General features: G+C 37.0%; 1 long non-coding RNA gene across 1 annotated transcript; it reads right to left on the bottom strand.

The window, feature by feature from the left end:
- Positions 1–424: 424 nt before the first annotated feature.
- On the bottom strand, positions 425–13,091 carry LOC115893457. The gene is made up of 3 exons (XR_004053447.1): positions 13,040–13,091; positions 8,129–8,578; positions 425–729 (listed from the first exon to the last, which is right to left on the bottom strand). It is a non-coding gene; the product is annotated as an uncharacterized LOC115893457 (long non-coding RNA).
- Positions 13,092–16,434: the final 3,343 nt, after the last annotated feature.

The raw sequence follows: 16,434 nt of genomic DNA, 5'->3' as shown, positions 1-16,434 counted from the left end.
TGTGTGTGTGTGTGTGTGTGTGTGTTGTTGCAGCCCATTTTATTGTTAGTAGCTCTAGAGCATTCAACCATACCATTGGGTTCCTGTTTTTCCAGGCAAAGTGGTGATGGCCGAAATCAACCCTGTATCCTTTTATCATTACTAATCCCATTTAGTTTAGATCTTGGGTGTCTAATTCCAACAGCAATGTTTCTCCTGAATCCCTCCCTCAACTTTCTTACTTTTCAGCAATGTCACCACTGTCACCACCATTGACTCCAGCTTCATATTGATGGGACTCGTTCCAGAAGAATGGCTGTACCTTGAATGTTACTGCTGTCTTCCTTAGAGCTACTGTTCCACTGAATGACACAATTATTGCTGTGACAATTAATTTGGTGTTTTCCCTCCATAATCATTCTTTACTCTACAAAAGATACCTTGTTTTTCTGCTTTATAACTTTCTATAGGAGTTTCTACTGTGTTTACAGGGAAGGGATTGGTGGTATTCTGGTGAGGGGTACCATCTTAGGTTGGATACTCAGTTTTTGTTACCTATACCACAACTGTGTATCAAGACAAGGCACACTGTTCTTAATCTTCCCACCCTCCTGGGCTGGCTTTGCCTTCTCAGAGCTCCTTAATTCACTTGTAGTTGAATGAGTCTTCATCTCTTCTTTAGCCGAAGATCTTTTAGTCCATAGTGCCCAGTATGTTCATCCATTTTTGGTCCCTTTAAATGATCTTACTCTGTACAAACAGAAGAAAAGGAAAAAAGCTGGAAAAGTTAGCCCACCAGAGTAATTTGTTCAGATTCCCCTATTGTAACCTTGAGCTCCTCCTAACTCCTCAACTCTCTCCTGGTTCTCTTGCCTAGAAGATACTTTGGGTGTGTTTCTCTAACACTGTATTTCAGATAAAATTCTGAGAATGGCCTACCTAACTTTATACCAGAGAAGACTGAAAGACAAACTCTTTTCCTTTAGCCCTGTCTGAGGATTCTGGTGATCCATTCAGGCTCTCCTGCCTTTTCCCTAGGAAAAACAAAAACAACACCATCCCCCACCAAAAAAAAAAAAAAAAAAAAAAAAAGGGCTCAGAACCTAAGCGTTAACTCCAGAGTTCCCTTTGCTATTTCTCCCCTGGTCAGTCGAAACATGAATTAGGCTCAAAGTAGACGACATAAAGGCAAAACCTGGTAATATCATTGGTCTTGCTTCTACCTCATGGAACAACACAAACATGGCACCTCTCAGGTATTAAGATATTGGGCAAAAAACAAGAGTTAGGGCAAATTCAGCCATGCCTAAGGCGATTCATGTTTGCCATAATGAGTTACTCAATAGCATTTCGTCATACACTGTAGTCTCCTATTGGAATTTAAAGACAATGTGAAGAACACTGAATGGTTTTGTGTTTTTCACAAAACCTTTTCAGAAAAAGGTTTACTTCCATTGCACTGATAGAAGGCTCACCTCTGGCAGAGACATTTATGGCTGACTGAATTTCCACAGGTTTGTCTCGGCTCCCTTACTCCGCATTGTTTTTTGACTTTCTTTGCAATGAGGAGAGGTCAAGTGACTCTGGACAAGGGTTGTAAATCTGAATAATGCATATCACCTCTGGACCAAAGCATCCAAGAGTCTGGATGGAAATTGCCTGGATCCTGAGTCACTGCCACGGCCAGCTTCCCCAGAGTCACTCAACTTGCTGGAAGCAGACTTTACAAGCACAAGAAGCAAATCTTTGTTTTACTATATCACTGAGATTTCAGGCCTACTTTGCTGGCGCAACAAAGCCTAGTCACCATGACTGGTATGGCATCTTTGTAATAGTCCTTAAAAAATGTTCACTTGCCTTGTGTAATTGTAGTTATGTTCTCTGGAGCCCCACAGCATGCTTCCTAAGAAGGAATGTCAAACCCATCAAAAGTCTTTTCTTTAAAAGCAAAGAAGAAGGGGATAACATACGGGCAGCCAAGTTATTCAGGGTCAAGTAGAACCACTGAGTACTTAGAAGCCTGAATCTAGAAGCCTCTTTTTCTCCCACTGCCCTTGCCATATACTCTGGTTCATCTGAGCTGCTGCAGCAAAAGGCAAGCTTAGGAGATGCCTTTGCTGAATATTCTTAATTCCTGGACATGCTGAACCAAAGCTTCTGAAAGTAATGAGAATGCTACATGCTTGATGTGGGATCTGGGATTTAAAATCTAACAGACACATATTCTCTGTGGAGACTTTGTGGCTGCAGCCAGGCTTCAGGTCTCAAGCCCTATTTTGCTTCCCATCAGAAACTACTCTTGCGTGAGAGCTAGACAACTACTGGATTTTCTACTCTTTGTAATCTTCCCCCCTCTCTCCTCACCTCAGGAAGATTTATCAGGCTGTGTTTCGAGTGCTCCCATTAACAAATTTTGATAGCTTCTCTAGAGAGGGAAAGAAAGCCAATGTTTATTTAGCATCTAACACAGGCCACAGAATGTGCTAGTCACTTTTTTTTTTTTTTTTTTTAATATGCCCTCTCATTCCTAATAGGTAGTACAGTGAGAGCCAGGTAACACAGATTAGAAGGAACAAAGGACTTTGGAGTCTCAGAAATGTTGGTTCAGAACCACAGCTCTGTACTAGTGGTGTGACCCAGAGCTAATCTCCCTGAACCTATTGCCATAACTCTCAAAGGAGCTAATCCTACCTCATATGCCACTATTGTGAGGATGAGGTACTTGGTGAAATTGTGTGCTGCTGTCCCTGGCACATACTAGGGACTCAATAGCAAGCTCCTTAACATGCTTATGAGAAAGATCTTGCTTCCATTTTGCAGATGAATTATGGCTGATAGACAGTAAATAACTTAGCCTAAGTCATTCATGGGAGAACTGGATGCCAAATTCAGGTCTATCTGATTCTGATTTCAGTGCTATGATGGCAGAGTTAAATAGTTATGACAGAGATGGTATAGTTACATATTCAAAATATTCACTGTCTAACCCTTTAAAGAACTAGTTTGCCATATTCAGAATTGAAAGAAAGAGTATAGGATCTTTGCATATTAAAGAATTCTCATGCATAGAAAACATTCATCAAGGACTCCACACTAGTAAAACTATGTTTGTGGCAGAGAAAAAAAAATATTTCATTTTTTAACATACTTTATATATAAATAAGGTAAAACATAAGAATATTCAACGCATGTTGAAATTAACAAACATACAATTCAACTCCCTAGCACATCTGGTTAAGCTACAGAAAGCAAGAGGAAACTTTATTTTATAGATTGATTGTTTTTCCTGTGGGAAAATAACAGGAATGTTAGCAGACAGCTTCCTGAGCTGTGATCCAGAGAGAATAGTTCCCCATCAACCCCAGGAGGCCTGACTGTGTTTGCTTGGTCATCAAAGACTGGAACATTTCTGAGAGGACACAGTGTGTTTTAATACAGTGTTGAAGGAGGTAGTAAATTCTAGGACCCTGAATTATTTCCATGTAACCACAGACAATTTGATGTTTTACTACAAAAGAGGAGGGCATTCTATTTTGATTAAATCAGAATGGTTCTTCATTCCAGGGAGTATTTTACTTCCTGTGTCTTTAATGTCTGCTTAATAAAATCACACATTCAATTATTTAAAACAGCCAAGAACCAATAAGGGATTTGCTGACCTGGCGCTTAAAACTTAAAAATCTAATTTGCCTTTCCTTCACTGCTAGCAGATCAGACCCAGGTTGAGGGGGATGGAAACTACTGGACATTTTAGAATCATTTTGAAGAGCTGAGACTTGGTTCACTGAATCTCATCTATACCTGAATAGAATGAATTTCATTATTGATGTTATCACAGTTGACATTTCCCCAGGTTTTCATCTACTCTATTCCCAGATTCATTACCTTTTTCAAATTGTTAATGTACTAATCTACTGAGTTCTGGAGATTTCCACTGTGATTTTTATCTATACAAGAATTTTCAGAAATAGTGAAAGTTAACCCATCACCAGTTGTTAGACTAGCCTGCAAGGACAAGCTGGGAAATTTGCTGGAGTATTTGTACCTTCTTTAAAGATGCTATGCTTTCCTAAAACAATCACATGCATTTTACTTAAAGAAAATAGTTTTATAATTATTGAAGACACTTAGACTTTTCCAAGCAAAGATGGAAGAATAGGACATTGACCATTTTTCCCACAATCAAATTTGTATTCAATGTTTAAAATAAACATAACCTTTTAATTGTACAGAGAAGTATGCTGATTATTCATTTTTCCTTTATTGTTAATTTTAACACCAAAACAATGTTTTCTTTTCATTTTCTGTAAACATATAAGTCATTTGCTATTTCTACAGATAACTTGATGTTTCTGAAGTTGACTTTAAATATAAGTACTTTGTTATATCTAAGTACAATTTGATTTTTCTGAAATATTAAAGGAAGTTTGTTTCACCTAGTTTCATTATATCAGAAGGGATAGTTCAACCAAACTCTGTCCCAGTAATGTGGATAGTCACAGTCACATGGTGTATAATTAAAGCAAAAATGCTGTCTAGCGATTCTGTTCCTCATAATTATTAATAAGTTCAATTACCATGGAGTGCTACTAACAGCTCTTAGAATAATCAGCCTGGATTTCAGGAAAAATATTGGATAGGGAAACTGCACTATTTACACAGTGATCAAGATAACGAGATGCTGGCTCAGGGAATATGATTTATAAAGTAATTATTCTTCTTACTAGTTGCACGACCATCACATTTCTTAGCAAATTCCAATTTTTTTCTTTTTTCTCATCACAAATTACTTATGATCCTACATGCAGAACTCTATTCCCATGCCCTGTGTTTCCACCAAATTAAGCACATTATAAATTATCTGAAGCAAGTACTTTTTAAAAAATTCATTTTTGCCTTTCTGTCAGCTATTATTTACACTTTCTTTTACTATTCTTTTAGTAGTACTTGCGATTCTCAAAATGTGGCTCTCAGACCAGCAGCATCAGTTGCATCAGTGTATCAGCATACCTAGAAACTTGTTGGGAATGCAAATTATCTGGCCCTGGTCCAGACCTATTGCATCAGAAACTCTGGAGATGGAGCCCAGAAGTCTTTAAACCCTGCATGTGAGTATAACTCATGCTGAAGTTTGAGAACCACTCAAACACTATACCACACTTTTTGTTCCCTCTCCTTATTTTATCCTATATGCTCTATGTTCCTTCCTTGTTGCCTGGTAAAAACAGCATTTTTTTCTTGTCCCATCTAAAATGCCGTCCTTGGTTTCTCCCTTATCAGAACTCCCTTAGAATAAAAAGTATATATTAAAAATTATAAGGCATATATCTATGAAACCTTGCTTTGTCGTTGTTTGGTAACCTCTATTATCTCCTCTCCAATGATACAAGTCCCAGAAACAAGGCACTATGTCCTTATATTCTATTGGCATGTAGCCCAGTAGCTGGTGTTCAATCAATAACTGACTGCCTGCCAAATCTTGTCTCTAACACATACCCTCTACCACTACAGACTTATTTTTGCCTCTGAAATTTTTTCAATACTGATTCACCTCTTTGCAATATTTTTCACTATCTCTATGCTACATAATTCTTACTAAGCTCCAATTCGCTGTCTCTTCTCTCAAGAACTTCCCAAAGTTTGTCTTAATTTCTGCTTCTAGCTAGGAGATGAATCCACCCATCAAAAACAACAGAAAAAGATGGATAGAGTAATTAAAATAAATTGTTTTAAGGCATCAGAGAAATATTAAAGTATCTGAATAGAGGGGTTACATCTCAGAGAAAGGAAAAACATTGTGCTAAGTGAATGGAACATACTAGCCCGTCTTTTTCTGAGAGATTCACTGATGCCTAAGAGTCATGACTCAAAAGGTTGAGATGCTTTGTAGTAAGTTGCTACTAAGAAGCTAAGAAGTTCAAAACAGCTTTTTGACAGTCTCATGCATTTGTGCAGATTTTTTTTTTTAATGAAGCTCAGGGCTGCCTAAGCAGCTCACACTTGATGAATCAAGATACAGGACAAGAAGCAAGCATAGAAAAGTGATGTCGACATCCCAGACTTCTCTCATCCTCATCACATTTGCCAACCATAAGCAACATGGACTTATATATGAAGAAGTCAAGTTAAAGGGGGATAATTAAGTAGTTAAGGAGATAATTGGAATTTCTGGCAGTCTTATAGGCTATAAACCTAAATGCTGGAGTTTTATTGACTCCAATAAAAGAGGCACCCTGATAACCCAAGTTTTCATTTGGAGTCCCTGAAAGATTACATCATAGGAGTAAAAGTAAACCACAGATAGATTAGAACTTACAAAAAAAAATTAAATTCAGCTTTGAAATATTTTATATTCTATTGGATTAAGGTGACTTGTTCTCTGACTTTTAGACATGAAGACTCATCTAGAACTTCTAGAACTACTTTATTTAAAATAAGTGCATTAAAAATTACAAAACTAAACAAAAGACACAAAAAGATAACACTAATAGAAAAAAATAGGTAAAAGAAATAGTGTCCTTAAAAAGTAGTTACAATTAATATGTCTAAGAAAGCAGATGGCAAGATGGAGGGTGTCACAGGTGAATAGAAATCTTTTTTTATTTTCCGTTTTGAGACAGAGTCTCACTCTGTCACGCAGGCTGGAGTGCAGTGGCATGATCTTAGGTCACTGCAGCTTCCACCTCCAGGGCTCCAGGGGTTCTCCCACCTCAGCCTCCTGAGTAGCTGGGATTACAGGCACGCACCACCACACCTGGCTAATTTTTATATATTTTATAGAAATGAGGTTTCACCATGTTGCACAGGCTGGTGTTGAACTCCTGGGCTCAGGTGATCTGCCTGCCTTGACCTCCCAAAGTATGATTACAGGAGTGAGCCACTGTGCCTGATGAATAAATATTTTAAATAACAAATAAAAATTTGAGACCAAATTATGCCATAACTAAAATTAAGAAAATAAAGATTCGTGTAATACCAGATTTGACAATCCAAAGAGAAGATTTGTGACCTGTAATACAGAGAAATAGAACAGAGGGAAAAAAATGATCGGAAACACAGAGAAAAAATAAAATACACAAAAGAGCATTAGTGACATTTAGCATATAGTGAAGAGGCCTAATCTACATGACATTAAAGTACCAGAGGAAAGGAGAGAATGAAGTGAAAATAATTTTTGAAAAATGAAGAAAGAGAATTTTCCAAAAATAATAAAAAATGCTTTAACTCAAAAACTAAAGAAGCTCTATAAACCTCAGTCAGGGGTAAAGCTATGGAAAACAAAGACAGTGTTAAAATCTTAAAGCAGCCAGAGGAAAAGTTATCTTGCTACCAAAGGAGTAACCATAGGAATTATAGCTTATTAGTCAACAGAAATGATGAATGCTGGAAGAAAATAAAAAGGCATTTATAAAATTCGAAAACAAAGTAACTCTAAGAGGAGAATTTGATGCCCTGCAGGATAGTATTTTGAAAATTAAGAATAAATAAAGCTGTTTTCAGATAAAAATAAATAAATCTTATAGAAATAATTGGAAACAGATCTACACTTAAATACTAACATATGGTCTTCCAGGAGGAGGAGATAATTCCAAAGGGAAGAATAGAAATGCAGAAAGGGATCAGCAGTAGCACAGTGGGAGGCTGAATTCCCCACTTCTGAGTTGGATTTCAGTTTCGTTGCTCTCAGTGCACCACAATCCTTAAATTCCTCCAGGCATCGTCTCTGTAGGCTATGGGTTGGTAAAAGGTTATTCTCAAAGTTTCTGTTACACTGCGGTTGGCTAAGACTTAGCTATCATTACAGGCGCATACTTCTAAGTTGTTTTTTTTTTTTTTTTTTTTTTTTTGAGATGGAGCCTCACTCTGTCGCCCAGGCTGGAGTGCAGTAGCACAATCTCGGCTCACTGCAAACTCCGCCTCCCGGGTTCACGCCATTCTCTTGCCTCAGCCTCCCCAGCAGCTGGCACTACAGGCGCACGCTGCCACCCCTGGCTAATTTTTTGTATTTTTAGTAGAGTCGGGGTTTCACCGTGTTAGCCAGGATGGTCTCGATCTCCTGACCTTGTGACCCGCCCGCCTCGGCCTCCCAAAGTGCTGGGACTACAGGCATGAGCCTGTAATTGAAAATTGGGTTTTCAATCTTGTTTACTTGTTAAACTAGGTTGCAGTTAGTCTACAAGGACTCGAATATAGAAGTACCCAGTCCTTCTCCTTCCATATTTAGTTTGCTTTAACAGTGGGAAAATCCTGTCCTTACAGCTCAGCCTCAGTCTTAGTGCCCCTGAGTTTGTGTGGTGAAGCTTTTTCAGCAATCTTGTTCCTGTCCCAGGGTTAGAGTTTTATTCTTCATTTCTCCAACCGCAACTGATCTTCACTAGTGTTCACACTTGGCCTTCAGTAATTTGATAAATGTCTTAGCTGAATTCTTTTCATCCACTTTCACGGTGATTATATCTTGCTCTGTGCTATGTATGCTGTAGGTAATCAAGTGCTCATGTTTGTTTCTTCTTGAAGGCACCTATCTTTTCTCAGGTGTTAAGCTTGTTGGTTGACCTGTTGTATGTTGTTATATATTATTATTATTATGACAATAACATCACTGCAAAAGGAAAAATACCATTAAGGAAATTGAGGTATTTTAAGATCCTTATAATGTCCAGAAATCAGTATACCCATGCTTCTGCTATCTATAAGTCTAGATGAAATAAGCAGTAAAATACATTGATCAACATTCTGTCCAAAGGAAAAATATCCTTTCACTACTGTATTTTAGAGACACTCATGTTTGGATTGTAGAACTCTACTAGACTAACTGAATTTCAGTTGGCACTGGCATATAATGCAAAATTATCCATAGAGTATACCTGAGGTTTTTCTCTTTAATGGTGATAAGCAACTCTTCATGATACTATGAGAAAAAATTAATGGAGCTAAGACAGTGCAACAGGGATCGATGTCTAGTAGCATGAGTCCCTTAGTCATTAACATTACTTGCGTTTTCTGTGTCTACCTGAGCTCCATCTTTTACATACAATTTTTACGTGATGATTTCTAATGCTGTGCATGCCCAGCCTTAGAGGTTTGGCAGGTGAGAAAACACTCAGGTAATTGTGGGTATGGAGGGTGATAGAGTTTGGATGTGTGCCCCCAGTCAATTCTCATACTGAAATGTAATTCCCAGTGTTGAAGGTGGGGCCTGGTGGGAGGTGATTGGATTATAGTGGCAGATTTCTCATGAATGGTTTAGCACCATGCCCCTTGGTACTATCTTCACAATACTTAATGAAGTTTTTCTGTGTGTGTGTGTGTGTGTGTGTGTGTGTGTGAGACAGACAGAGAGAGAGAGAGAGAGAGAGAGAGAGAGAGAGAGAGAGAGAGAGAGAGAGAGAAATCGATAGATATCTGGTCATTTAAAAGTCCATAGTACCTCCTCCCTTGCTTGGTCCTGCTCTGGCCATGTGACATACCTGCTCCCCCTTTGCCTTCTACCATGGCAGTGAGTTTCCTGAGGCCTCCCCAGAAACTGAGCAGATGTTAGCGTCATGCTTCCTGTATAGCCTGCAGAACCATGAGCCATTTAAATTTCTTATTTTAATATAAGTTACACAGTCTCAGGTATTTTTTATAGCAATGTGGGAATAGACTAATACAGAGAGAAAAAACAAAGTAATGTGTGCATCACTCCAAATGACTGCTCTGTTTAAAATGTTTGTGTAGTTAAAATATATGACAATAATACACAAGAGGATAGAGAAGGGATAAATAGAACTTCAGTTATTTAACATCCTTATGTATTATATATTAAACTCTAATAAGTCAAAGATACATATTTAAACTGTAGGGCAGTGATTTTCAAATTTTAGAGTTGTTTAGAATTACATGAAGGGCTTCTTCAAACAAAGAGTGCTATACACCACCCTCAAAGTTTCTCATTTAACTTTTTGAGTGGTGGGGTGGGGTCAAAAGTTTACATTCCTGCTAAAAGTTGCAGATGCCACTTTTTTGAGGAAGACACTTTGAAAACTACCTCTGTAAGGTAAACTATTGAAGTAGTGGTAAAATAATATGTAGTGTATAGCTAGTAGAACAGAAAATACACTAAAAATAATAATAGTAATAATAATAATAATAGGCCTGACTACTCCAAAGTGAGCAGGAAAGGAGAGAAAAAAGGAACATAATATGAATGAGTCAAGGACAGATCAAATTGTGACAAGGTAAATTTAAATCCCTAGGAACTACATTTTATTTAGAAAGATTATTCTAATTAAAATGTAAAATTTATAATATTGAATAAATTATAAAATGAAATTTACAGAGATAAGGTACAAAAATGTTGAAAATAGATATAAAAAAGTTTTACCACACAAACATTAACCAAAGAAAATGGTGTGAATATGTTTATATCAGATGCCATAGTCATTAAGGCACGATGCATTTATTAAAGATAAAAAGAGTGTTTTCATATTGATAAAAGGTCAGTCTGTCCGAAGAACATAACAATTATAAATTTGTGTGCACATTATAAAGCCTACAAATACACAAATGATACATTGTCAGAACTAACTGGGAAATAGAAAAATCTAAAATCAGATTTGGAGGTGGGGCACGGTGGTTCACACCTATAATCCCAGGACTTTGGGAAGCCAAAGTGGGCAGATCACTTGAGTTCAGGAGTTCAAGACTAGCCTGGGCAGCATGAGGAAACACGTCTCTACAAAAAAAAAAAAAAAAAAAAAAAAAAAAAAAAAAATTAGCCAGGCATGATGGTGCATGCCATTGGTCCCAGCTAATTGGGAGGTGGAGGTGGGAGGTTTCAGCCCAGGAAGCAGAGGTTGCAGTGAGCTGAGATTGCACCACTGCACACCAGCCTGGGTGAAAGAGTGAGACCCCATCTCTAATAGAAAAATAAAAATAAAATCAGAGTTGGAGAGCTTAACAAGTAGTATTTGACAGTACAAATAATCCAAAATATCAACAATGATTTAGAAGATCTGGAAAGCATGATTAGCAAACTTTACCATATATGAATAGAAACAATAAAACCTGTAACTGCAGAATGCAGTATACATTGTTTTTAATTGAATACTTGTCAAAACTAATTATGTGCTGGCCATTAATGAAGTTTCAACAGATTTTAGTGGATTGAAATGATTTAAAAGTGTTATTATCTGGCTATTGTGAAACTGATCTAGAAATGGCTTTAAAAACCTAACTAGAGCATTGCAGTTTTTCCCTGGCTTATGACTGCATAGATTCAATCTGCTTCCTTCTTCACATGGTCTTCTCTCTGTCTTTTCTTCTGTCACTTAAGGATACTTATCATTGGATTTAGGAGCTCAGCTGGATAACCTAAGATGACATCATTTTGAGATCCTTAGTTAATTACCTCTGTCCAAACAAATTAACTTTTAAAGAGTTTATATATTAAGATATGAATGTATTTTGGGGAGTCATCCTTCAGCCACTGCAAAGATTATATAAAGTTCTAGCAAGGCTGATGAAAAACAACCAAAAATAATAAGGCACAAATTACTGATATCAGAAATGTAAAAGAAGATATCATTGCAGATCCTTAAAATATTACAAAAATAAGAAAAGGATATTGTTAACTACTATATGCTGATATTTGAAAAGTTTAATGAAATGGAAAAAATTCTTTGGAAAACATTACTTACCCAAACTGGTATAACTTATACAAAAAGAAATTGAAATCTGTTTAGTCCTATATCTTTGGGGACATTTAATTTTGTGACTAAAATCTCTAACAAAAAGAAATCTCCAAGTGCTTGGGGCTTCAAGGACCATTTTCCCCCCAAATATTTAATGAAAGAAATAGTTCTAATCTTACTCAAATACACACAGATATTAGAAAAAGTAGGAAACAGCTCTTGTTTTGTGAGGCCAGCATGCTTTTTTTTTTTTTTTTTCTGAGATGGAGTCTCGCTCTGTCACCCAGGCTGGAGTGCAGTGGCGCGATCTTGGCTCACTGCAAGCACTGCTTCCCGGGTTCACGCCATCCTCTTGCCTCTGCCTCCCGAGTACCTGGGACTACAGGCGCCCGCCGCCACCCCTAGCTAATTTTTGTATTTTTAGCAGAGACGGGTTTTCATTGTGTTAGCCAGGATGGTCTTGATCGCCTGACTTCGTGATCTGCCCCCCTCAGCCTCCCAAAGTGCTGGGATTACAGGCGTGAGCCACCCCGCCCGGCCAAGGCCAGCGTACTCTTTTTTTTTTTTTTGAGACGGAGTCTCCTTCTGTCTCCTAGGCTGGAGTGCATGGCGTGATCTCGGCTCACTGCAAGCTCCGCCTCCCGAGTTCACGCCGTTCTCCTGCCTCAGCCTCCTGAGTAGCTGGGACTACAGGCTCCCGCCACCATGCCCCGCTAATTTTCTGTAGTTGTAGTAGAGGCGGGGTTGCACGGTGTTTGCACTGTGTTTGCCAGGAGGGTCTCGATCTGTTGACCTCGCGATCCACCTGCCTCGGCCTCTCAAAGTGCTGGGATTACAGGTGTGAGCCACCGCGCCCGGGCGAGCATACTTCTACTGATAGTATTATTGCAAAAAGATACTTACATGACAGTTTTTTTTCATGATAAAAGATGTAAAAAACCGAAACAGAATATTAAGAAATTGAATCTGTGTATGTATTAAAAGGATAATGAATAATGTCTGACTTCACTATATTCCAAACTATATTACAGAAATGCAATTACTTAACATTCAAACAACAATCAATAACATTCATAGCTTTTAGAAATAAAGTAGAAAATTCCTGTGGTCATTTCACCATGTATACAAAGTGATAATATTCAATACTCATTAGTGTTGAACAAATTGGATATAAAAGCAAACTTTCTGATAATCTACAAAATATCTATAGCAAACATCTTTTGAATGAAAATATTAAAAGATTTACCACAGAGATTAGGTAGGTAGCAAAAATATTTGCTCTCATTGTTCTTATTCAACTTTATCCTGGAGGCCCTAGGCAATACAATAAGATAAAAAAGTAAACTAAGGCATAAATATTGAAAAGAGCAAAAATTGTCATTATATACCAATGAAAGTTTTGTACACATGTGTCATGGACTTATGTTCTCCCCAAATTCATGTGTTGAAGCCCTGATCCCCGATGTAACTATATTTGGTAATAGGAGCTTTGAGAAGGTAATTAAGATTCAATGAGGTGATAATGGTGGGGCCCTGAGGAAGAAACACCAGAGTCATGTGTTCACTCTCTTTCTCTCTCTCTCTACATGCATGGAGAGGACTGGCTGCATGAGGACATAGCAAGCAGGCGGTCGTCTCCAAGCCAGAAGGCTCACTAGAAACAAACCAGGGCTGCACCTTAATCTTGGAGACTTTTTCAGTTTCCAGTGCAGTGAAAAAATAAATTTTTGTTGTTTAGACTACCTAGTCTGTGGTATTTTGTTATGGCAGCTCAAACAGACTAATCAGCATGGAAAATCTAAAAGGTTCTACAGAAATAGTAATTGAATTCAGTAAAATTTCATGACATTACACCGATATACAAAAATAACTTTTATACTGATAGCCCAAAAGCAGAAACTCATGAACATTTAAAAATGATACCATTGATAATAGTACCTGAAACTCTAAATACCTAGAAATATATATAATATAGGAATTGTGAATGTGTGAACAAAAAACTGCAAAATATTAAGTCATAAAAGGGTATATACCATGTTCAAGTATTAGGAATCTCATTACCACAAAAATAAGACTTCTTATCAAACATCTAAAGATTCAATGTAATCATAATAAAACCATATGTCATATTTTGATAGAAATTTAAAAGCTGATCCTAAAATATGTTTGGAAATGCCAAGGGCCGGAAATTGCTAAGAAAATCAAGAGAGTTTGAGATATCAATACTTATGAAGGTTTAATAATTAAGATGTGTAACTTAGGCAAGTAGACCAATTGATCAAAATAAAAAATGTAGAAATAGTCCACATGTATACAGTCACTTGATCTATGATAAAGCTGGGATTTATGCACAATGAGTAAGAAATGGTCTTTTCAATAAATGATTAGAAGTCAACTAGATGTGCATAAGAAAAGACTGACTCTTGATCCTTACTTCACACTATACACAAAAATGTATTTCTTTAGAATGAGTATACATATAGGTACGTACGTATGTGTATATATACATATACGTATGTGTATATATACACACACACACATACATACATATATATTTTAGGGGGATGTAGAAACGATAAAGTTTGTAGAAGTTAATGTCAAAAAATATTTTAACGTTATTAGGGTGTACAAGCACATAAAAAGAAACCATAAAGGTAAAGTTGGTAAATCAGGCAACATTGGAATAAAAGGTTTTGATCTTCAGAATATACCATTGAGAAAGTAAAAAGGCAAGAAACAGGGTAGGAAAAGATATTTTAATACGTGTATATGAATAAAAACACATATCCAAAATATTTTTTTTAATGCCTCTAAATACTAGGATAAGGACAGAAAACTCAATAGAAAGGTAAATAAAAAGAGTTGAAGAGGCATTTCACAAAAGAGGTTATCCGCATGGCTGGTAAGAATAATGAAAGGATTTTATCCTCATTACCCAAAATAGGAAGACAACACAGCAAGTTACTATTACGTCCCTGAAAGAATGGCTGACATTAAACAGTTGAATAATGTTAAGTATTGGCTGAGATGTGAAACATATTATATACTTGTTAGTGGGGCGCAAATTATTAGGGTTGCTGTAGAAAACCATTTGGTAGTGTGGAAATTGTCAGAATCAAATGGAGTCACTTGTATCAAAACCCTGAAAAATGGGACCAGGCAAGACCATGAAGGGAGGATTCTTGTGCAAGTATGCCTGGTAACAGGAACTTTCACAAAAGACTGCATAAACCACAACATTGCACAAATGCCACAGCAACCCTTACACACACACAAAAATGCTTCTACGAGGACATCTGCCCAGCAACTGCCTGTTCAAACTTGGACTGGCATCACACTTGTTATTAATCCTTATAGCCAAGGATAATTGTTTCAAAACAACTCATGCAACTCTCCTCATTTGTCCTTTAAAAACTCTTGTCTTCCTTTACCTCCCTGAGTGTACCCAGCATATTCCCACTGCAATGCTCAATTCCAAATAAATATCATTTTCTTTTAGACAGCCACTTTGTCTGTTACTTGGGCTTTACAGTAGTATGTACTAAAGCCAAACAACCTCGTGCCATGTTTTCCAACTTATTTCCCCTGCTAAGCATATCTCCAATAGAAATGTAGTCATATGGGCAACAAAATACATCCACAAACATTTTTATAGAAGCCATCCTTGTAGTAACTAAAACCTGGAAACAACTCATATGCCCATACAATAGACTAGAAAAATAAATAGTGCTATGTCATATAATGAAATAATGTACAACAATGAAAATGAACAAATTGCTGTTCATTACAACACCACCTATGAATCTACAAACACGATGTTGAATGAAAGAAACCTGATACAAACCAAAAAGACAAAACTAATTTATGATAATGGAAATAAAAACAGTAGTTACTTTTTGGGGAAAAGCGATAGTGACTTGGAGGAAGGTCACGAAGTTTTATGAGATGCTGGTAATACTGTCTTTTCTGATCTGAGTGATGATTAAATGGATGTATTAATTTTGTCAAGATGTATTGAGCCCATATATTTAAAATGTGTACATTTTTCTATGTATGTTATGCTTCTATATGAAATGGTGATGACTTCATCCTTTTCAGCACATCTAATACAATTTGGGATTCATTAATCTATCCAACATTTATTGAGCATCTGCAATACACCAAAACACTGAGGTAGGCCTAGGATTTACAGTTGTAAATAAAATGTAGTCTCTACCTTCATGGAGCTTATATAGCTTTGATTATTTGTAGTTTTCTGTAGTACACCCATATAAAATTGGTATGGTTACGCAAAAGCCATTATATAGCTGAAACAAGATGATAATGTCTTCAACTAATGTATAGTTAAAATGATATTCATAATAGAGCATGCATAACAGTTAAGACAGCTATCATTATCTTGAAGTGGATATCCTTCATCTGCCCCTCTGATCAATTTTCCAGTTTTCTCCTCTGCATCAGGAATCCGATTTGAATAGACTACATCAGGTATCTGTAAACCGTTGCCTCATTAGGTGGCTAAGGTTTTATTGAGACAATAACACCCATCATTTACATAATGTCATTAGCTGTTTACAAGAGACCATATGACTTGCATGTCAAAAGTATTTACTATCTGACTCTACAGAAAAAAAAATATTACTGAACTCTGGACTGTGTTAGGCTTCCTTGCCTTCACAGTTCCAGTTTCATTGGTCGACGGAGAACAGAGCTAGAGATTAGAAGGGGGGGGAAAGACTGAGCTCTATGCAAGGTCTCCTTGAGCTAAAATGTCCCTCCATCA

The sequence above is a fragment of the Rhinopithecus roxellana genome, chromosome 15 (genome assembly GCF_007565055.1).
Source record: "Rhinopithecus roxellana isolate Shanxi Qingling chromosome 15, ASM756505v1, whole genome shotgun sequence".
In the NCBI taxonomy this organism is placed as follows: Eukaryota; Metazoa; Chordata; class Mammalia; order Primates; family Cercopithecidae; genus Rhinopithecus; species Rhinopithecus roxellana.
Note: the sequence above shows the minus strand (reverse complement) of the source record. Positions and strands in the feature narration are given on the sequence as shown.